This window comes from Haliaeetus leucocephalus, unplaced genomic scaffold, assembly GCF_000737465.1.
Source record: "Haliaeetus leucocephalus isolate CR32 unplaced genomic scaffold, Haliaeetus_leucocephalus-4.0 Scaffold451, whole genome shotgun sequence".
NCBI lineage: Eukaryota > Metazoa > Chordata > Aves > Accipitriformes > Accipitridae > Haliaeetus > Haliaeetus leucocephalus.
Window position 1 is genome coordinate 6,417,968 of NW_010972887.1, and position 24,417 is coordinate 6,442,384.

General features: G+C 38.6%; 1 protein-coding gene across 1 annotated transcript in view; it reads right to left on the reverse strand.

Moving 5' to 3' along the window:
* The window catches only part of GTDC1 (glycosyltransferase-like domain containing 1), a 174,192-nt gene extending 159,816 nt beyond the window's left edge, over positions 1-14,376 (reverse strand). Inside the window, exon 1 of the mRNA XM_010575191.1 lies at positions 14,260-14,376. The gene's annotated coding sequence lies outside the window, so the exon portion shown is untranslated. The remainder of the gene's footprint in view (positions 1-14,259) is intronic.
* Between the last annotated feature and the right edge of the window lie 10,041 nt (positions 14,377-24,417).

Consider the following 24,417-nt stretch of genomic DNA (forward strand, 5'->3'; position numbering starts at 1 on the left):
GATGGTGGGGGGCGGGGGGGGGGTATGGGGAAGTCACATCAAACTAATCTTAATTTTCCCCTTTGAAAAGAAATGTATCTGGACCTCAGTGAGGTTTTTTCACACAACGTTCTAGAAAATATGAAAAAATATAATCGAGGTTATACCACTAAGATACAGGAACATCAGAGGATGCAAAACTGCCCTGTGGGAACAAGAACCAGTAGTTTACTATGAGAATGGCAGAACACTGGAAACAGGCAGGAATCTGTCCTCAGTCTAGTATGCTTCAGTATTTTCATTGATGGCTTCCAGAGTACACGCTTGAAAATCTTAGCAAGTAACGCTGAGCTCTGGAAGGTGTTGCAAGCGAATACTAGAATTTTAATGTATCTTAACTGAACTGCCACTTTTGATGGAGAGCTTGAACCCTAAGAAAGAAGTTTACCAATTAAATTCCAAATTATGTCATTTTACTATTATTTTTCTTTACTATATATTTAAGTAAATCAGGAATGATTCAAACAAGTTTCATCCTACCTGAAGACAAGAGATGAACAATTCTCAGGATCCCTTCCAGATCAAATTTCTACAAGTGTAGTATAGATCTACACTGAAACAATGGAAATGGAATGGAGAAAAACGGATGAAAAGATGTTTCCACATCAGTGAAGCAGCACAGAGGCCCCAGCACTGCAGAGGCACAGATGACCCATCCTCACAGATCTCCTGCTAATCTTCACCAGTTCTGTCCCCCAGACTCTAGTTTTTTCCATGCTGAACCTCAATGCGGAGTAAAAGAATTCAGAGGTAATTGTGAGTAAAATCTATGTAACTATCCTAATTCCCACACAAGCTGTTCTGCATAGAGACATTGCTCAGCCCAGTGTTTTTAACAACACAAGCACTTTAAAAAGTTATCAGGGAAGTAGTCAAATAGTACTTTTCTCTAGTATCTATGTATACACTGTGGCTCTTCAGTTAGCCAATTAGCAGAAACATTAAGCCACCAAACTTCCATTATTTTTACAACATGTAAAAATTATTTTTTATATATATATATATCATGATTTTAAGAAGTACAACTAAACAGAGCACTACTGTAATCTTCTAGTTATATTTTTGCTAGTTTTTAATGTCAAAACATTTAAATGAGGTACTCTTTATTTGAAGATGACTAATTATAATGTGTTCCATTTGGAGAACAAGAGTTCAATATCCTAGCATTAATTAAAGCAAATGCACTCTCCTAGCTTAAGATTAAAAACTAAAATGCAGCCAAAAGAAGTTTCTTCCTTGTATCTGTCAGATCACAAAAGCATTCAATACAACAGGGTAAGGTTGCCAGAAAACGCTAAGACTTTCAAAAAGATATTATTTCATATATGTGGCTTAGCTCCGAAGCTGAACTAGAAATGACATCCGAGCTTAGGATAGTAAGCCTTTTTGCCAATGAATTTCTTGTAAAGTCAACAATTATAATTTATTCTGATCCTTTGTGTCACCATATTAGTAGTTATTTTTCAGCAATCCCAGAGCAGCAACAAATAATGCCATAGAAGAGGACTGATATAATTACAGGCTGAAAAAGATAGGCCAGCACCCTTACACTCAAAACTACCCTCTGTGGCTCCTTCATACCCCATATGTTGCTAATAAAACTGTTTGAATCATACCTATGAGACAGTTTTACTGATATTGTATCAGGTCCCTAGGTTCTTTGTATGAGATACGATGTCACTAGCACTATAACTATGCAAATTTTTTGATACAGGATCCCACCGGACACAATATTACATACGTAATTCGCAGTATGAAACTGTGCATTAACAATAATTCTAGTGTTATATAAATGAAACCACTATGTTTATTGAAAAGCTCGCCACACTACAATGAAATCAAATTTAAAAAGCAATAAAGAGCAACTGATGTGCTCATAGTAAAGATGGCAACATTGGTATTTTTCCCCCAAACAATGTAAATTTTACTTTGTGTTCACGTGACAATGCTTTACAGAAACTTTTAGCACTGATGCTAAACAAATGCAACTCCCTCCCCCCACGGTATTAATTAATGACTTAAAATAGTAACCTTCTGAGCCCATTTTTAGAAACAACCATGTGATTTTCAGCAAGAATCTGTACTGTATTCACATGCAAGTGCGAGTGTCAGTTTCTACTGCTAATAAAAGAATGATAAATGCTAATGACAAAGACTAAGAACTGCAGCAGTAAAAAACCAACAGCGTGGGGATATCGACATTCATCGCGCTGAAGCGCCTCAGAAGTATCATCTTCTGGTCAGAAAACACCTGCGCTCTAATTCTGCATCTGACTTCAAATACCTGTATGACCTCAGGCAAACGATGCTTCTTCCCAGCTCGCATCACGTGCGTTAAGGTCTCTCACCATTTCCTGCATAAGAATGTGGTCAGTGCTTTATATACATACCTGCAAAAAGGCACGTCTGAAAGATCTTAAAAATCAGTGTTGCAAGCAGAGACAGCAGAGGTGCAATCACCAGTCTGACAGTACGAGCAGCTTGAAACACATTCCTCTTTTCTGTGTTCCCAGGGACTTCCTCCCTCCGCTATTAATTTATTGGTTTGCTGCAGGTGGAGAATACTGGGGCTTGTAAAAAAAAGTCTCTTTTTAAAAGAAAGCTGAAAAAAAAAAAGGTAACAGGCTAGCATGATAAAGTGAGTCTGGTAAAGAGCCAGACTTAGGAGATAAAAGTACACTATTTCACCAAGGTGCTGTAAGAATTAATAAACCAGATAATTTTGTAAAGTAAATTGTACAGTAAATTTGTATAGTAAATTGTCTAAGATGTACAGGAAAAAAACACAGCTCAGTATTCCCTGGATATACTTTTAATGCCTTCGACTACAGATAGAAAATATAAATGACACACCATGACTAGCTAAGAACTCTCACGCTGAGAAGCACTGACTTTAACTAACTGATGCAAGGTTTTACTCGATGGAAGAAAAACGGAGTTGTAACCAGGGACTCAGTAAGCAAGATGATAAATTGACTGCTTCCTATAACTTGTGTGCTTCCACTACAGGGGTAGCTTAAGCAGTAACTTTTTCCTGATGTTTTCCTTGACACCACCCTCTGCACAACATGAAAACTGTAATAGTTTTATTCTATTTAAAAATAAATATATAGCAGCTTAGGTAACATCTTACAAGGCAGAAAGTTCACACTCCATCCCGTGAACATTCTGCCCTCTGGTATTGCTGCTACATTTTATCATCATACAATTCAGAGAGAATTATATGCCTTTTTTCAAAGTTTTAGAAAAACAAACCCCAAATATAGCCCAAAGCTGTTATGAAGCAACTCATTTTTAGAAAAAGCACTTAGGCAGATACTTAATTTTAATTAATAGTCTCACTGACTTCAACATTTGCACAGCGAGACAACTCCACGCTTCAATTAAAGCATGCACATAAATGCTTTGCTGATTCATGGCCAAAAGCATGACAGGAACATCATTATATAAAATGCTCATAATATTAAAGAAAAAAAAAAAACCAAAACCAAAGCCAGCAACCTCACCCTCAAACAGAGGGTGCAAACTCACAGCTTGAGCAGAACTTACAGGTTGCTGAACAGATGAATGCTAGGGCTAAGATAAATTCACAATGAAATTATTTCAGAGCGGGCAAAAGAACTTTGGGGAAAGAGCTTAACTAAGTGGAGACTACACGAGCCCAGTTCTCCATCCTTGGCATCTACTATCTGCCAAGATTGGGTTTTCAGGAGTTGAGAATTCTTTACCAGAAGAGTGGAGGCAGCTGTACCTTTACTTCTGATGACTTGCTCTCTTTTTCCATTGTTCACATAACAGATAAGCAGATTTTTTTCAATAAACAATTAATTACATCCAGTTCAGTTCCACCACGGATCACACTGAACATCTTCAGCAGACGTTCACTTCCAGGGAACAGCCACTCCAAGTTGCAATGCTGCCCATCATAATATGCCTACAATAAATCTAATTTTGAAATAATATGACACACAAGAAACACTAGTTAATTATTCTTCACTATCTATGTAATATCATAAACTGTAAGCTTTAATTTTTAGGCAGAATCTTTAAAGGTAGTTGGTAAAAAATTTTTGTTGAAATACTTTCTGGTCCTATTCATAAGCAAAACTGTGGCACTTGATGGCCTGTGGCTCACTACTACCAACTCATAATTTTAGAAGTTTAGAAGAAAACCTTCATTCCAGGACAGCCAAGCAATACTTAAACAGTAATCCCACGCACACTTTTATTAAGGCATCAAGAAAGTTGCAGTTGATAGCAAAAGCGAGCTGAACGTAAAAATTTTGAAGTAGTAGCCACTAAGAGTTAAACTGCTTAAAGAGAAGCTAAGAATGAGAAGTGGTTTCCCAAATAACCTGCTTCCTTCCTCCTTCTCCTGGAAAAACAACTAGGTGCTGTGCAATGAATCTGGCTGCTGGACGATGGGATGGGCAGAAGCCACAGGAGTTTGCTGGTAAGCCGGGGTGTTCGCCTCCTCGCGATGCTCCTTTGGGTGCCGGGTATCAGCGCGAGCCTCCCACCAGCCCCACCACCACCTCCTCACAATACATCCTTCAGGAAACCATCGAGCTAAAGACTCTTCCACCTGCAAAACCTGCAACGGTGACATTCATCAAACGAGGCTTAGCATCGCAAAGCTGTGCTACAACACGACCAGCGCAAAGAGACCCGAGTTCCCTCTCCATCACCTCGAACAGCAGGAATAGGATAGCCCAGATGACAGACACCTCAAGCAACAAAACGGACACAAACGTGCAGGTAGAAAATGATCATCTGAGCAGTTTTTCTACAGGACCAACTTAGACCCAGGACAGCTGATTAGCTCCAGCTCGGCATTAGCCTTGCCAGACTGCCCTGCATTCACAAGGTAACATATGCAAGCTAAAGTAAAGCCAGGCCAAACCTGACTTGGCTCTGCACAGCACCAGCTTGTGCGTTTCTCCAACCGTTTCACACCTAATTTACAGAGTACATTATCCATCCACGTATCACTGAGATCTAACCTGAGAAGTGACTAGAATCAAAATCAGTTAATTGATTAATGCTTAAGTGAAATGCAGAAAGCAAACATCACACACCGGAAGACTTTCTGAAAATGCATTCTTTTTATTCCGACTCCATTAAGCAGTCCAGTACTTTTGAAGGATTAATGAAAAAGCTATCAAGTAATAATACAGAAGAGGAATACTGATTCTCGGTGAACACGCCAACACACGATGAAGTGCAGAGACCTCTTTCGTAGTAAAGATTCAAGCCAGGACTTGATCCACAAGCCGAGTTTATTTGATTTTTATGAGACAGCATTCTGATAACTCCTCCCTGAATCACAGACTCGCTCTAATACTCCTCAATTAACAATACGACATAGTCATTATTCTCACAAAATTGACAACACATTTTTTCACACCGAGGTTTAGTAAAGAATAGAAAAGTCTGCCTAAACATCCAGGACAGAAAACATTTACCTTAAAATTAATACCAATTCACTTAAAAAGAGAATCAGTCAATGAGTACATGTAAACACGTGAGGATTATTTCCACAAACTTTACTTGTTAAACAGGACACAATGTTTCATTTACAACTGTTGTTTTTTAATCAGGAACTGAAGACAAGTCCAGGAAGAACAGGAGTAAATAAGTTTCTAAGCAAACAATTCATATAGACGCTTTTTAACAGGACCAGACAAAACATTCCTTAAAGTTGCATTTACAAGCCAAAGCTAACCTCGGGCATCACGTTCAGCATGTATGAGATAACCTACGTGGATACTGACCTTAATAATACTACAGGGGCAAATTTTGCACAAGGAAGACGTGCTCTTGAACAAATGTTTTCCAATGTATTAGGCATACCGAAGCTTTTTTCTGCATCAAGAACCACATGTCACATTCCTTAAACTGTTTCTTTTCTTGACCAAATATGCTGTGGACAACCTACAGAGGATGCCCCTCGGTGTTCCTCTTTGAGGTTCTCATCTACAGTTTCCACTAACAATGAAAAAAGTGGATTTTTTCCCCCTAAAAAATCACGGTCACATTTAGGATCAGCTTTCCTAAGCTCATCTGCCAAAAAAATATCCTAAATGATTAGAGACTTTCAACACTAACAGAAGCTCTGATAGAGATTTTTATTGACTTTAAATCAAGCACAGATCCAGAGCCCACAGTAATGCAAAAGTAGGGAGAGCACAGGATGACAAGCAGCAGGAATGGCTGTATAAGATATATGAAAATCCAGTAACAAAACTAGTGACTGGTCTAATTTAAACCACAAATGGAAAGAAAAAACAGTAATTCCACACTTAGCAGGCCTTCCTAGAGCTACTTACACATAAAAGACTAGTAAAATTAAATTAGATATATTTGACTGTATATCCCCACATCAGTCTTTCAGGTGAGGTACTCCGCTTGTGACCCTGACAGACCTGCAGCCCTTCTCACAGGAGCAGGTAACATCATAAACCTGGGCAGTATCGCTGTCCCGCCAGACATCAACCTCACATACGAATGTACACGCGTATCATACCACAGTCCATACGTTCTCTCCACATGCGTGTACTCTCAGATCTTTTCACCCATTCAGGAGCTACAACAGGAAAAGGGAGGAGAGCTGGCCTGCAAAAATACACAATCTTTTCAATCTCTTCCCAATAATCCACATTTTCTGCAGCAGCTCTGCTAAATCCTTGACCATACCTCAAATCGTCAGGTTTCTCCAGATCTTTCAGTTCTGAAGAGTGACCCCCACCCATCTGACCAGACATGTCCCTGCCATGGATCTTAAAATTATTTTAAACGCTTAAAGACAACGCCTCAGTCTCTTATTTGGATGCTATACAATGTTCTTAAGTCTTTCTTTAGGAAAGTCTTGTTAGCAGAGGCAACAGGCTCTAACAGAATTCAGCCTTTAAAACAACTGTCAACAGGCCAAAGTCCCAGCTCCACATCCCAAGACCCAAACTGTAAACCATCTCCCTGAACACAATGAAATTAACCAAATGTTCGAGACTGGACACATTTAATTCTTTGTACTCATAGATTACAGAACAATTAAGAGGCTGGAAACAGCAAATTGGCTTAAGCTGAAGTTACACAATTGGGTGGGCAGAATGCTTTTGTCCACAAGAAAGCATTTACATATCTAACAGAAGATGTTTTTTAAGTCAATATAAACCAATTTAAAATAGAATTTTAAATAGATTCTTATTGCAGTAAAAAGCATGCTTTCTGAGTAACTAGATCACCAGATGTAAAAAAACACACACACTGCATGGATTTCCCATGCAGAATGTGCATGCTCTTGATCATTTATCTTTCTGCCTCAAACTCTTCAAATTGTAGAGCTTTAGACCACCACAATAAATTAAATAAAATTCAGAATATAATGTCCTAATACTGTCTTTACAGCTAAATACAATATTGGCAAATGCTTACCAGGTTACACATGCTAAGCAGTTCAAGTGATAATCATAATGATGAATGTGTAATCTAATGCCCATTCACTTTGATTTATATGAACCATCATACAGAAGTCTCACGTATCTGTTTTAAGTCAATGGGAAGGATCCCATTCTTCCTGACCTGAATCAGTGTTTGGTCTAAACTTAGGCATTTCATATTTTTTGCATTAAACAGAATCAGTCTTCGCACATAGTTCAAGATGCCTGGGGCCGCACAGTCCTTTGCAATCTCAGCAACTGGCCCTATCATTCCCTGTGATAGTCTTGCTGAAAAAAAAAAAAAAAAGATCAACCAAATTTCCCCCTGCCCTTCCAGCTGTGGGAGAAACAGATCAGCCTATTCTTTACTTCAGAAGAAAAGGCCCTGCAAAGGTCAACCTTTCAAACGAAATAAAGATCATTAACACTGAATACAGAACTACTTAGATTCTCGCTTTTTGTTTGTATAACTAGGATTCCATTGTACCTATTTCAGGGTGCTCTATATTTTTTATATATATGTGTAGATATATACACACACACCCATATCTTGTTTCTGAAACCAATATATAATGGAAGGCTTGCTTATTGAATCAGAAAGAAGCCACCTAATGATAAGGCATTGCTTTTATTCTCAAAGTATCATACTCATGAGACAACCTGCAATTCATCAAACAAGCTTCGCTGTAGCCTGCCCTGAATGCAAAAAACACTAAACCACAGAGTATGGATAGGAAAACATAGGTGCAGAGTGCCAGCTGCCTAACGTGTTATTTATTTTTACCACAAGCCACAGTTATACTAACCGTCCCATGGAGAGAGACAGTCTTCTCCTCAAGACTCTTAAGTCTCTTCTAGAATATAAAATCTAGACCAAGAGTTCTGCCATATGGCAGCATCTAAGCCTATGCAGTTTCCATGTAATGCTCTAAACCAGTGTTTACTCTAGGCTTCGGTCTACGCCAACCTAGGCAACAGCCTAGCACATCACCCTTACTTCAAACATACCTTACATACAGAAAAAGACTGCTTAGTTATATCAGTCCTCATTACAAAAGAGCAATACTGACAGATTTTAAAAAAATACATTATTTGTGGGAAGGAGCAGAGGTGCGGGTTCCAATCATCTTGAGTCAGACCAGTCAAGTCTCATTACGCTACCTGATGCCACATGGCCAGGCGCTGTAAAAGCAAGCCTGGCCCAGGCTTATAAATCCCATAGCCTACAGAAGCCCCTACTTTTGTAGACCAGAAAAACAACAGGCTTTAAAAGTTTACATAGAGCTTTCCAAAATTACCAAAGCATAGTATTTTTACTTAAATTCCTGAATGATCTGAAGATAATCACATTTCCTCCCTCAATAAAAATCCATTTAAGTAAAATTCATGGCAAACAGCTCAATGTTTTCTTTCTATGTTTTGAGATTGTGTTAAGAATAGAAGTGCTGCCTTTCAATAGGACATAATACCTACCAACTCTCAAAATAAAGGAGAATATGAGGAGTTCCTAGAGAAAGAGATTCAGGGCGTAGGGGACACAAGCATCACAGTATTATTAAGGAGTACAGACCAAAAAAAAATTGCCAAGCAAATACAGGAAAATTCCACAGTTTGGAAAGCACATCAACATGGAGATAAGCGTCCTCGTATTTTGTTAGTACAAAGATATCACTGAACCAAAGCTCGACTTCCCTGGCTGAAGATAGTTAACTGATGAAAGCAGAGGTTATGAACAACTGTAATCAAGTTTCATGAAAGCGTATGTGGAAAAGTGGTTATTAGGGTATTAAAAGCTTGGGGGAGGGAGGTTGGGATTGAAGGCTCAGACTAGCAAACTGAAAATATAAAAATTTTGACCCCCTGACCTTACATCCAATGCAGAGCTTGGAAGAGAGAGACACAGCTACAGCCAGGAGGGCAAGAATAAAACCATGTTATCAATAGGCAGCCGTAGAGCATGACTGCTACTACTCTAAATTTTATCTCACAATCTTGTGACAGTAAGTTATGAAGGGTGTTTTCTCTCCACCTCTCTCAAATGACTGGGATTTAAGGACCCAGTCACGCTTCTCATCGCAGTACCAGTTAAAGCCTGAAACACCATAAAACATTTATGCCAGACAGGCTTTCATTCCATACTACAGATGTACAACAGAAGGACCTCATCAGAAGTAGGTGCTCCTCCTTGACAACACAGTATACTACTGTGTATCAAAACAATGTCATTAACATTTGAGATTCAACCTCTCCCAAATCCATTACTCCCTGTAACCTGCTCATCAGAACGACCTGCTTGGAAGAGCACGTTTCACTAAATCTTCCAGTAGAGTCAGGGCCAGACAGAGATACACACACACACACTCCAAATGGAGAATTAAAAGAAATATAGCAATTAAAAATCCTGTAAGACTTTCATGTACTACTCCTTGGCTGGAAATAAAGCTCAGTAATGTAAAGAATTTATGATTTTTATTGACAACACAAAATAGCTTTGCGTACTAGAGACAGACTGAATGGAACCATATCCATCTGCTTTCATGGAAACTCTCACATAGTATGAGTTACATGCAAACACAACATGTAATAGAAAGACTGTGTCTACAGGAAGATACATGACTTCTCATTCATAAATGTGTACAGATCCTAATTAGAATTAAATCATTTAGTTCCCAAGTCTCTGAAAAGACACAGCTACGTTAAATGATGAGAACCCCCAAAGCCAAACTACCACCTTGAGAAATGCTTTGGCCTTACCAGTTTGCACTCACCTTCTCCATTTTTGCAGAGACTAACTGCAGAAATAGCATCCAAATAATTATAATTTGCGACCTTTTAACATAAATCGTAATTTCTTAGACTACTTCTTTTATATTCCATCCCATGTTCTTCCAAATAAGAGCTGCCCAAAAATACTTTACATGAAAAACTAAATGTTCCCAGTGACAACTCTGATCACGTCATTCTTTGCACATGAACATTAAAAGATGCAGCAACAGCAAAAAACACTAGTTATTCTTATAACTTCAAGACTAAATCCTAAATATAGTACATTTTCAAACTGTCTTTCCTAAAATTCAAATAATATGTTCATTGCTTTAACCAAAAGCTAGCAAAGTACAACTTGTATTGTGCTGCAGGCCATAAAGTGAATGTTCTTTATTTGAATCATGGATGGATGAAGATCAAAACTTGTTTTTGAAAATTCACAACAGTTTTGACACTGCTGTGTATTCCTTGTTACAAGTTATCCCTATCTATTTATTAGGCTTACTCCAGACCTTTTACTACCTTCACAAAGATAATCTTCATCAATTCTTCATATCTTTATACCCCACCACAGGAAACTGCATAGAATATGGGCAGAAGCCCCGGCTGAAAAAAGGGAGTAGGGGTAAGAGAGAAGGACCACAGCAGATGTTTCAGTCAGGCTGGAGAGGCTGTAGTTTGAAAGTAACGTTTGGTAATGAATTTCCTCTTTAGCACAGCACCAACATGATATTTTGTTATTATTCGTCTACCCTGAGGAACCATTCTGCTATATAAAAAAAGTGCCCAAGAAATAGGAAATTATTATAAGCCCTCCCTCCTCCATCTTCGACTGAAGCATCTCCACCAGCATCACTTCCAGTACTTCACAACAAAGAGCTGTATTTTGCTTGTGAATCCTATGGAATTGTTCACTTCTCTACCCTAAACGAATCCTTCCCCAAAATTAAACTATTCTTATACCCAAGACTGGATACAGCCAATGTGTGTTAAATGGCTTTAAGATCCAGTGCCTTGAACAAGTTAGAAACAGGAATTCTAGACTAATTTCTGGAGACCATTTGGGAGGTTTGCTTTCTTATTACACAGGTTGTGCATACTTGCCTGTGGCAGTCTTTGTAAGTTCTGTAAATTTAGACACTGGTTTTACAGTTGGAAAAATAAAGTCTCAATTATGAAGAGATTTTAGTATTTAAAAATCTTTTGAGTTTGACTTTCTGAAAAATGTATTACCAACTTTAAAGCTAGTCTTTACACACACGGCATTACAGAACAAAATATCATATGCTGAGATGCAAATACAGGTCTACAACATGACCGCAGGTACATTATTTTATTGCAGTCTGAACACCAGCCTTCAGCAAATGTCCATGACATCTGACTGCAGCTACCTCAAAGAGCCATCACGACTGCAAACTCTGCCTACTACTACGAGCAATTAATTTTCTATACAGCACCTGAAGGAGCAAAGAGAGCAGCATATAACTGATTCTGGAGCTTCCCAGATGATCCCAGGATGCTACGGCAGAGGTGAAAATGTAGATAGTCTGTCACCACATGCAACAAAGTCTTGCAGGAGGGGGAACAGACAGAGCCCTGACCTTTCTGCAAGCTGCCGTAGTTCAAACTTACAGGTAAGGCAGTACCAGACAGAAGTTACTGCTGCTGTTTCCAAAGACTTGACACTTTAAAGGCTAGAGCCCCCGTTGCTAGCAAAGCCCTTTGCTAAGATTTTCTTTCTCTCCTTCTTTCTTCAGATACTGTTTGCTGTGGGATAACAGAAGAAGCTTCCAACTTAGGTGATTCTTCAAAGGACTCTAGGAAACACCGGGAGATCTTGCAAGAAGCTGGACACTAATACCAGGGTATGAAAGGCCTACACTGCAACAAAGATGATCTTAAACAAGATGTCCAAGCTTGGACATGCAATTAAGTGTCCCAGAACTAGAAACATCATCCAGAAATCCAGAACCATTTAGCTTGAAATAACACAGGAATTACTAGCGAGTCTACTTGCGAGATGCCATCCTTACAGAAAAGCATCCAGTTAAATGACAAAGCAAGCATGGTCTTTGCTGGCAACTCTCAGGACTCCCGAAATACTCCCTCGTGCACTACCACCACATACAGTCTAAAACACCATCAATAAAACCTTCATATTAACAGCACCCTACTAATTCTTCTAATTCATTTTTTTGCATATATCTATATGTACAAAAACTTTACATGCATGTATGAAAATTTAGTAAAATAAAGCTAAGATGACACAAGCTGCAACACAGGATTTTTTTTAATTACAAGGAAGAATCAAACCAGTATTTCTGTGATTTTTTTTCCCCACTATTTAAAATGGTTTCTGTACACCTTTGTAAAACAAGATGAGTAATAGTTAACTCGTCACAACATTTTTCAAATACTTATCACTACACGCTGCTGATAAAGAAGCTTTCATCCTATAACCACTAAAACTTTTCCTCTCAAAGCAAGATATAAGCAGAGGCTTAGTCACTGTTCATATAACAGAATTACAGAAGTTTTCAGAGCAGTTTACCAAAAATTTAAAAAAAGCAAAATAATGCATTGCATTTGGAAGATGTTTGCTCTCAGTACTGAATAACACTTGTTATATACCTGAAGGGGTTTCTTAAGCAAGCCAAATCTACCCAGCAACTCTGGGCTGTAACTACGCTGATCAAATCGGCTTTGCACATGTTAAAAAAATGGAAAGCAAGAAATAAAGGTAGAGTCTTAATGTATCAACAGCTTCTTCTGATTTCATAGAGAGCGCATTAAAAGAATAAACACTGAAAATCCTGGCCATACATTAAGGCAATTCTTACACCCAAACAATTTGATAATATAACACTGTGTATCAAGCCAGTTTTTTCATAAATTATGATCTAAACAGAATACTAGTCAATTCACCAAAAGACATCAAAGATATCCCTTTATTACAAATGATCCAAGTATCCCCCTTGAGGCTATGGCTATCAGAAAGCATTTAGTTAGCTCCCAAGCCAATATTTTTCGTATCTGTTTTATTATGAAACTGTAACACATTTTCAATAACTTTTAGCTTTGCTATACAGAGCAACAAATAATTTCCCAGAACCCTTTGGAAAATCTGACATGCGAAATGATTCTCTAGTCAACTTGTGCATCATTATGCTGAAAAAAAAGTGTACCAGATCATGCCATCATTGGAGGGAATGGAAAAGTATTGGGAGCTTCAGGACAGATGGATGAACTTCAGGTCATATAAAACACTACCAAGGCTGTATTTGAAGAAAAATGTGAAAGTTCATGAAAGCGCCCCGGGTGAAAATACTTTGTGTTACTAAGAAACATCATCCCTGATGATGGATGAATTAAATTGTCTCAGTTAGTACAGCCAACTCCAAGCATCCCTAACTTATTAGTAGAATGTTTTCTTGTACTGGTAATTTATTTCAACAGCTACATACAAATAAAAAGCCCTACCTTTAAATGAAACTGAGAATTTCAAACTTGCATAATTAATGCTAGAAAACAGAACAGAGTTCACATCTTGAACAGAATTTAATAACTACATTTTCAAAGTTTACATTTTTAAATGTAATATTAATACATCCAAATGATTAAGAACTTGTTTTAGGATAGTCTGCAATGAAATACACTGTTCAACTTCCAAAATTACTCCATATACAATCCAGTGAAGAATAAAACTCTTCAAATATTTCCAAGTACTGAACAACGTAAATATTCAGGTAATCAAATTTTAAACAACACTGAGAGAAAAGTGTATTCATTTGTCATGTATTGTTATGATGACACCACCATAAAAACTAAGCATGGAGGAAATAATGCAAACCACCTGTTTTTCTCATTTGGAAGTTGTCTTCATGCTTCATCCAGCTCCTCTCTCAACATATTACTTACAGGCTGTTTCTTCTGCAGAACGTACTCGTGAACTTATAGCAGTATATCTTTCTGTTTCTGAAGTATGTGTTTTCTGTTGAACTCCCACAGAGCATACCTGTTTTGCCTGCCGTGCACTGTGTTAAGTGAAGTCCTTTCAAAAAGCTTATAGCTGGCGCAGAGGGAGGCCGCTGGCTTGCCTCTTCCCACAGGCTGCACAACAGGCCAGAGGAGCTCTCCTGAAAGGGGAAAGAAAAGCAAGCACATCTCACCTTGCACAGCCTTCGAGAGCACGACACAACAGCAGAGGCGAAGCACAGCAAGTAGGGAGCCCCAACGTAAGCAGGAGAGTCCTGAGATCAGGAAGCAGACATATGACTGCTGCTCAGAGACTGTGGAAAAAGGTATTCTTAACTCAGAGAGGAATATGGAGAGCTTTATGCCATACAGAAACCAACGCAATTGCTGTACTGAAAATAAACCAAGGGCAAAGACCGATTTTGCAAGAATACAGTGGGCAAAGGGGAGAACCATTAAAGAAAATAAATTTTAATTTGTTTGACGGCAAGGCTTTGGGTTTTTTCTTCCTGTTATTCTAGATTGTGTTCTAATGAAGACTCCAAGTTAGAAGTCCCAAGTTTTAGCACTGGAAAGTTCAATTTAAGGGAGAAGACGAAAAATCCTCTATAAACTGTACTTTGGATCCCATCACAGCTTCCAAGTCAGAAATTACCACGCGCAGCTATGCGGTGAGGCCACGTACTCAGCTAGTCAATACACAGAGGCAACCATAGAGGCTCTTCTTCCCAAATGACGCCACCACAGAGAAGAGTTACCACTGGAGAGTGTGAGAATAAGTATTTAATAATGATATCAATTTGGCTGCACTATAGAAGATGTGCTTCCTGTGGGTCTAATAAGGAAGAGCTTTACAATCTAAGCAGAAGCATTTCAAAACCTCAAAGGACATGTCTTATCTGCACCACTTCTGCTTCTGGAATCCCAGAAATCCCGAAGATGGAAGGCAGATCAGACTGCAGGTTTCCTAGGCGCAGATGTTGCAATCACATCTGCCTTAACTGTAAGCCACGGTCCCTGCTACTTTCCAACTCTCTAGCAGGACCTCTTAGCTGCTTCATTTTCAGAAATGCCACTGCAGAGGATAAAATAAAGTGTTTCTGACCACATCAGGTATACCAAAATGCTAACATAAAAGACAAACGCCTACAGATTATGTTCCAAGCAAATAGCATGAAAGAAAAGATTATGAAGCAGAGATACCCTTTCTTCCCCTCGTGTCTACATGATTCACAAAATTACACTTACTTCAAATATTGAGACCTGTTTGATCAAAGATTTTTTTTTTTTGAAGTGTTGATCTAGCAGCCATGAAGAATGACCATTTGTGAACAGATGCATCTCAAGTTACTCAGACAGAAACGTGCACACGTGTATCTAATTAATTACAGGTGATTTTTACACACCACTCCAAGGAACTGAACCACCGCTGACCAAGGTGTACAGATCCATGTAAACTTTCTCCAAGTTTTTCTTCTTTTATCTCACTAAAGATCCCCTCAAACACCTAAAGCTACAGGATGTCTGGCTTAATTTGTCCAGTTCCATGCTCCCCAGTACAAGACAGGTACGGACGTAATCAACCAAGACCAGCAAACGCCCCCAAAGATGATTAAATGGTCGGACCACAAGCCAGCCATTCTGCGACTCTATCTCCAAAGGTCAGGTCTGCAACAAGGTACAGGTTGCAGGACTCCAACTATAATAAGTTTCTTCCTCTTGGCCCTCACATCATAATGCAGACAGCATTTTCAGTGCAGGATTATTGAATTTTTTCATTTATTACTTGGATGATGAACAACAGAGTTGCAAAATTTTGTAGTTACTTAGGAAGGGCTGCAAGCATTCTGGGAAGCAGAGTTCGAATCGAAAAAAGTAGGACTAAGTGATTAACAGCAAAACTGAAACTGGTGTTTTAATACTGAATTGAATGCAAAAAGTTAAAAATTAATTAACATTATTAATGTTAACATTAACAGGAGCATCATATGCAAAAGATGGTAAGATTTATTCTAGTCATCACTGATACAGACTGTGTCATGGTTTAACCCCAGCCAGCAACTAGGCACCACTCACTTCCCTCCCACCCAGTGGGATGGGGGAGGGAATCAGAGGGAAAAAGATAAAACTCATGGGTTAAGATAAGAACAGTTTAATAGAACAGAGAGGAAGAAACTAATAATGATAATAATCACAATAATAAAATGACAATAATAATAAAAGGATTGGAATATACAAAACAAGTGATGCACAATGCAATTGCTCACCACCCACCGACTGATGCCCATTTAGTTCCCAAGCAGCAATTCCCCCCCCAGGCCAAGTCCCCCCAGTTTACATACTGGGCATGACATCACATGGTCTGGAATACCCCATTGGCCAGTTTGGGTCAGCTGCCCTGGCTGTGTCCCCTCCCAACTTCTTGTGCCCCTCCAGCCTTCTTGCTGGCTGGGCATGAAAGCTGAAAAATCCCTGACTTAGTCTAAACACTACTTAGCAACAACAGAAAACATCAGTGTGTTATCAACATTCTTCTCATACTGAACCCAAAACATAACACCATACCAGCTACTAGAAAGAAAATTAACTCTATCCCAGCCGAAACCAGGACACTAAGGTTGTACATTATGTTCAGGTCTGGATACACAGATGTAGGAAACCGAGAAAAGCTCAGAAGAAACCCTAAGCAATCAGGAAAGTTGAAGGGAAATGGGCTTGCTGAGTACAGAAAAAAAGATGAGCAAAGAAAAAGGGCGCAGGCTTCAAAATAGGTTAACAGCAGTTACAAAAATGATGATCATTTCCCACTACTGCAATATCCACAGCAGAAAAAATAAAAAAGAAACAAGAAGCTTAATGGGTTAGAAAAAAAATATGATAGTATTAGAGGAAATATGCTACCTCTAGGGATAGTTAAAACAACTGATTCAGTCATGGAGGGGCCACACAAACCTTCACTGACAGAAACTGTCTATACATATCTATCTGGCTTTACGATGAACACTATATGCTCATGCATACAGTACAGGGCCTTAGCATAGAGTGGATGACCTCCAGAGATCTGCATTTTCTTTTCTAAACTTAAAGGCTGTACAAGTTTAGGCTCCTGCCAGGCAAATCAGCAGGTGACTTGACTGCTCCTTAGAGCTCCAAGCAGGCTTTTGATACCTCTTTTTTCTCAATAGCCAAGGCAGTCTGTGATTGACAATTTTCTATCACATCAAGCATGCTACCTTAAATACGAAGTACTCCAAATGATCCACCAGGGAAATAAAGTCAAAGTACAGAGAAGGCAACGGCAACCGATCCCGGGAATCCAGTCCTGAGAAGGAAATCAAAACTGCCAAATTGGGCAAGGATGCACATCCCATTAGTACCCAGAAATACAGGTAGTTATTTTTGTTTCTAGCACCTACAATAAATAAGCCTTAATAAAAAGAAGTATTTAGTAAAGTACTTAGAGAAATAAGGAGGGAAGGTTTGACGTTTCTAAGCTTATTTTCACAGCAGTATGAAAGGAAATGAGGTAGAGTCAGAGCTAATTCTCCTTATATAATTTCACATGGAATGATTAGTTCTGCCCCAACAGTAACAGCTTTCCAGAGGATCCTACTTGTCGCCAAGATTGCATACAGATGCTGGAAGTGTAGCTTCCCTATTCTCCACTGACAACCAACTTAAAATGCCAATATAATATTCGTTTTACTGTAGAATGAAATTCACAGCATGAATAGTAAAATAATGTCACAGCTACCATGAAACTGCAGTTGCATGTTGGGGGTTGTGACTTTTAAAAGTTTAATCATGAAACAGACTCATAAAGAGGAACATGCAAAGTAGCTTTCTGCTTTAGGAATGTCCTGTGGTCATCAAGGATGTGTAAGAGTGGCATAAGCTGTGGTCTGAGAACAAGAGGGCAAAGGCATGGAGGAGCATTCATGTCACATGCCCCTGCTGATTATTTTTTTTTTAGAAGGCAAGTTTTCAATCATTGCTGTGCTGAATGCCGCCCTCTCTTAAGCCTGATTAGGAAAGACATTCCACATGCACGGGGCTGCTGAAGGTGGTGGAATTCCGTAAGTCACCTGGGTCGCTTCTGGGTGAAATACCAATTACTGGCAATTCATCTCAACAAGACCAACAAAAAACAAACCACCCTGTTAAGAGACATTACTCAGCCCAACAGTGAACATACCACACGGATAATCCTAAAACTCTTTGCAAAAACTTGTAATAGGTACTAGTACTTTTATAAAGCACTGTAGTATTTTGTATTTAATACTTGAATAGACACTAGCAGAAAAGCCATATTCCATTCCAAAATTGCTCCTGCAAGTTCCAGCTACTATTCCTTCAAAAAATACACTATTTTTTAAAAGATATATATAAATATACATTTTTCCAGGGAGAGATACCCACCTTAGTAAATTTAACTATCAACAAAAACTTAAATGACTCTCCAGAACAGCATGCCAAATAGTATCAGAAGAACTTTATGTGTGTATTTTGCACTTATTGGCACAACCATTTGTTTTACAAAAGACCTACAGATTAAATACAAAGCACACTCTTAGTTTTAGGCAGAAGAACAGCCAATTTTTTATGCCTTGCCAGAAATAATGACTAATTAGGCCAGCACCACCCTCCAGTCATTTCCATAAATCCTGCCTTTACATTTAAATCACAACAAAAAAGAAAACTGACTTAATGATAACAAAAGCATATTTCTTGTTAAAGTTTTCTTAAAGCAAGATCAGAACAAGAAATTATTCTCTAAAGCCAACAAGATGATGCTATTGTTTATTTGGAGAACTTTAATTTATATCAAACCACACACAAAGTTATACTCAGAAATTTACTGTATTAAAATGCAACCCAGTAGACAAAGTGTATGGCAAAACTTTCAACTGGGAAATCACAAAACAGAGAATTTCACAGAATACTGCTGGTTTACTTATTCTGCAAAGTCATCTTACAGCATATTCCTTGTGCAAACCTTGAATATACCAGAATATAAAAGATGCAATACTTTCAACTACTTGTTGAATTTTTGTTTTCTGGAATATTTGTATGTAAAGTAAATATCAAAGCAGAAAGATACACAGGAAATACAATGCTGAGCATCAGATGAAGTGAGGATCTGTACTTCAATTAAGATTTTAGTTTTTAAATGATGGAAATTATGGTGCTTCTGAGAAAGCAACTGTTTAATTATATGCACCAGGCAAGACAGTTATAAAAAACACCTTATTTTCACAATCCAACAAGGACTTTATTCCTATTTTATTTACAAACATGTCACCTGGTAACTAAAACACTATGAAAACAGAATCAAGATCTACACTGTCAAATACTGAACAATAATGTCATTAATACACACGACTGAGGCTCCCCCTCCCCCCCCAAACTAATCTGATTGGAAAGAACAGGAAAAGGGTGGTACTTTTCTAAGAGCTGGTCCTAGAAATGGAGCTATCTTCACTGTTCTTTCTCCCAGATATTCTACCACTAGTCACACACCATCACAGCTCTAGCTAATCACTCCATTCTGAGTTTTCAGCATTCCCAAACATTTATTCTTGCAGGTAAGCACAAAGCTTTGTGATACTCCAGAAGTTCTCCTATATAATGGCTTTACAAGAGTCCTGTTTCTATTACATACATTTTATTAGGCTTCAGGAGAATGAACCAGAAAAATCTCAGTTCTCTGAAGGAGAAGCTTCTCTCTGTCTTTTCAGATTGAGAAAAATACCAACTGGCAACGGCGATGTCTTCATCCTGTATTCCAACACACCTGACCACTGAATTCTGCCAGGGAGACTAATGCCCATCATGGAACATCATTTCAGTAAATCTTCCATCTCAGAGAAAGGAATAAAAGACTACATCATATTAAACCTGAATCCAACTACTTCGGCGAGAACTTATGGGGTGGGGGCCGGGGTTCCCTCAATGACAGCTTCTTATACTGACTACGAAAGAAATCTTGCACTCTGCATGGTATTTTATTCATCAAGACCACAATCACCACAAGACTTCTGTTGCCAGAGGCATGGCAAAAGTAACTTTAAGGACCACTGTTGTACCTCTAAGAAAAAAAACATTCCCACAGTATTTATTTATGGCAATATTATACTTCTACCACCGAGTGTCATTAACATAGACAACCTGTTGCACAAACGTGGCATCTGACTGCCCAAAAATAACCTTGGAACAAAACTGGAAAGCAGCATGTGAAGCCACACTGGTCAAACTGTTGTATAGACACAATACATAGAAGTTTCCAGATGCAAAACTGATTAAATTCCTCTTTTCTGTTTGGCAACCTACCACTAATTTCTTCAACAATTTTTTTGTAACGATTCAGCAAAACTACAACAAATCAGCAAAATTAAGGCATGAGGATGATATTAAATCCAGTTGCATCTGAAGTGCCAATGCAAAAATTTCTGCTAATCACATACGTCGTAAATTTTGCATGTTTGATTATATGTAAACCTACACACACTCAAATATCTAAATCGAAGTCACTTATGCAGCACTAACTTACTTTGGGATTTATGCGTCTTAACTGTTTGTGTTCTTTCTGTGTCTTAACCCTAACAAATAATTATTCAGGGGAAAAAAAAAAAAAAAACACACTTAGTGCCTGGCCTTGCCTGTTTGCCTCCAAGTTCTGCATTTCATCATTAATTTTACATACTTCATTGTTAATTTTAGACATTCCTCCAGTTCTCATTTAGACATCAAAGAGCTACTCATACACAAAATACCAGCTATCTGAAGTACTGGCTCCCCTACTTATTGTCATTTATAACTTGAAAAGATCTTTGATTTCTTGCCTACAGGAAATACCGTGGATCAAAAATAAAACATATATATATATGCTCCCATATATACATATATATGGGGTCCAGGATTTAGGATAATAGACTGTTTGGAGACATGGTTTTCAGATTTAGATTTCATACTCTGTCTGGTGCTTCACACATTTATTTTTACTTTCACATCTGATGTGCAGCAATATGGCTAGCTAAGGTGTACGTTTAAGACATACTTTGATATGTATCTATTCAGAAGTGAAATTCACACTGGGGTATGTGTCCTTACAGCACTAAGGCACTGCTTCACCACTGCTAACTGCACCACTTATTGATGGCTGGGGGCAGGGGAAGGCAGGCTCTCTAGAGCCCCTCGTTAACAATTCTGCCACCAAAGATTAAGATGATTTTCCTGCTTTACAAACTTGGTAGAGAACGTTTCTCACATACAAACAGAAAAAAACCGTGGTAGACAATGTATTTCTAAAATGCCTGCTGCATGGGTTCCTAACAGCCTTGCATATATATTTAGAGTTTGTTCTCCACTTTTGTGTATTTTTTTTTAAATTAGCAATATTAATAAGTTATACAACTAGTCCCAGACAATGAGATACTCTGCTCAAGTTAGCAAATCATTTGCCTTGGTTTTGTTACTACTCACTACATAATGGCTTATGTCTCAAGCAGTCGTACACAGAAGCCCTCAAATAGAGCAGTCAACATTAAGGTCCCATTATTTATACCAGTATCACTAAAAATTGAACCTTAAAATATATCTTCAGTGTATTTCCTTACAACAGAACACAATTCTGTTCACGCAGTAACATGTATGTTTTACGTATTTCTTCTGAGCACATAACTTAGGACCCAATTCATAGAGAAACAGCAGTTCTTTAAGTCAACTATTTAACCAGGTAAGATCTCAAGTCTTTGGACAAGACTTCCTCTCTGCAACTGAAAGAGCTAATACAAGAGAATATTCCACATTAAATATTTGCTCCTCAACAGCTGCAGGAGAAATGGCTTATCTCAATGGCTCTCCCAATCTGAACTATATAGGGCTGTATTGTATAAACATATTCTGATCTTGTGAAGCCAAAAAAATGCAGTATATATATTTTCTTTCTTTTTTATAAAGTTAGATTCCAGCTGGCCACACAAACAGTAAGGAATTTAAATACAGCAAATGCTTCTAAAACTACTGGCCTTCTCCACATCAGGAGGCGCTTGGTGAGATCCCAGCTTACAGCAGCCGTTCAGTTTTTGCCCAAATAGTTTATTCCGGGAGTCCTGAGTGAAAGAAAGTACACTGATAAAAGTGCAGTTTTGGTGATAAAATGGCCATCTAGAAATTTTCACCAGTGCAGAATATTGGACAGAGACCACAAACCTTCACTGCTCTGATCAAAGCAGAAAATAACAGAAGTTTATGCTGTAGATTGGGTCAGAGGCCCAAAACACTCAAGGCATGCAGCTCTTCTTTGAGCTATGGGCAACGTCAAGCACTGCCATCATAGGGTGTAGAAAACTTTATAAATAAGCTAAACCAGGAACTTTTTGTTTTCATATTCTCAAATTTTATTGAGCAGAAATGTTTGAGGATAGTTTATTACTTTTACCGGCCACTCTAAAATGGGCCTCCAGCCAAACAAGTCTTTAAAATATGTCTATATTTTAGTTTTAAAACAACATTAAGGAAGTTGTATAACTTTTACATTAGAGTCTAAGTGACTTAGCAGCAAAAGTGACATGTTTCAGCTGTAACACAGGCACTTCGCAAGCCATGGGCACGACTTTTGCAACACTACCAGTTGCACTTGGTACTGATCCTAACGCAGGAGAGAGATCCACAAGGGTTAATTAACAGGTATTTGTAACTCATGGCAAATCCCAAAAGACGGGAATTCAGGAGATGTTTGCTGGTATCATACTAGTGACTCACATGCCAAACACCTTCCCTCATTCCAGCTAAACTCTGTAGGACAAGACCAATCCAATGCTATGTGCCTTTGTTGCCTTCACAGGGGTCTACTGCACTACTCCAAGCGCAATAACTGACAGTAGTCTTAACAATATTACTGCATGAGAATTCAAACTGTGCATTGATCAGCAGAGGAGAGAATTTTGTGCTGTATTTGTAAACTACAAACACCTTGAGCTGGACAGTGGGTTTGCTTCCTAGGTTCTACCATCACTGTCCATCGGCCAGCTAATAATTAGATCGGGAAGTTGTTCAGAAAGTTTGCGAAGACCAAGGTATTGCAATGTTGAGAATGATCCTCACCTTCTCATAGGTAGTAAGCACACAGATCCAAAAAAACAGCACTGTATTAAAACATCCTGCCCTTAATTGATTTACGCAATCTGGATTCATAGCATTTAAACTTATGTCAGAAAGTATTCTTTCAATATATTTTACTACGCCTGGACTTCCAAGAAAGAAAAAAAAAAAAAAGATGAAGCAAGAGGAATACACTCTACATTAGGTCTTGAAAGCTCCAATTAAAATTCAATATTGTACTTTGTATGGAGGCTCTTTACATGAAAATCCTGTCATGGTTAAGATTTAAGGTTAACCAGGTTAATAGAGTCCAATAAAATAGCTCTATTTAATTATGCCAAACCATTGTTGTAAGCCACACTAAAATCTGCTACTCATCTTTACCTGACTATTGGGCAAAACTCTGCATCGTGGTAATGCGCACCCACTTCTCGTCAACCAGAAAATCCTACCATAAAGTAAGCTTCAAACTCTTTCCCCCGCTTCTTAAAAAAGTGCATGCATTTGCACCTCAAATGGTTTCTTTCCTCCAGTCTGCTACTCCAATCATCACACAGTCATGTGTTAAAAGATTTGTGCAGACCTGCCAAGTCTCATTCATCTGAGACACACTTTCCTAAAGTTGGGATTCGTTTGCAGAGTATATTCAAGCAGCTCCTCTGCTATGAAGCGCTCTGTCACGTGGCATTTTTAGCTTAAAATAATGAAAACAAAATCTTAAAGTCTACACATTTTGCAAAATTGAAGAGCGTTTCGTATGGATTTTTTCTTCCTTGTTCTGTAAAGCATGACTCTGTCACCGCAAAGGTTACAACTTCTCCTGACGGCTTTACCAGCAGAACTATTTATACATACGTTTTAATTGCACTGTAGCGACACTTGGAACGAAACCGGGCTCAGATTTTGCAGCTCACTTCGCAACTGCTTACGAAGACCAGCCCCTGCCCCGCACAGCTTGTATTTAAAAAAACAAAAGTAAGAGTCTTTCGAGAATAACCCCCCACACACACACACACGGATTTTAAACGCTCAGGGACCCGGTGGGGGGCTGCGGCGGGGCCGGGTGCCGTGACCGAGGCCTGCCGGCACCGTCCCG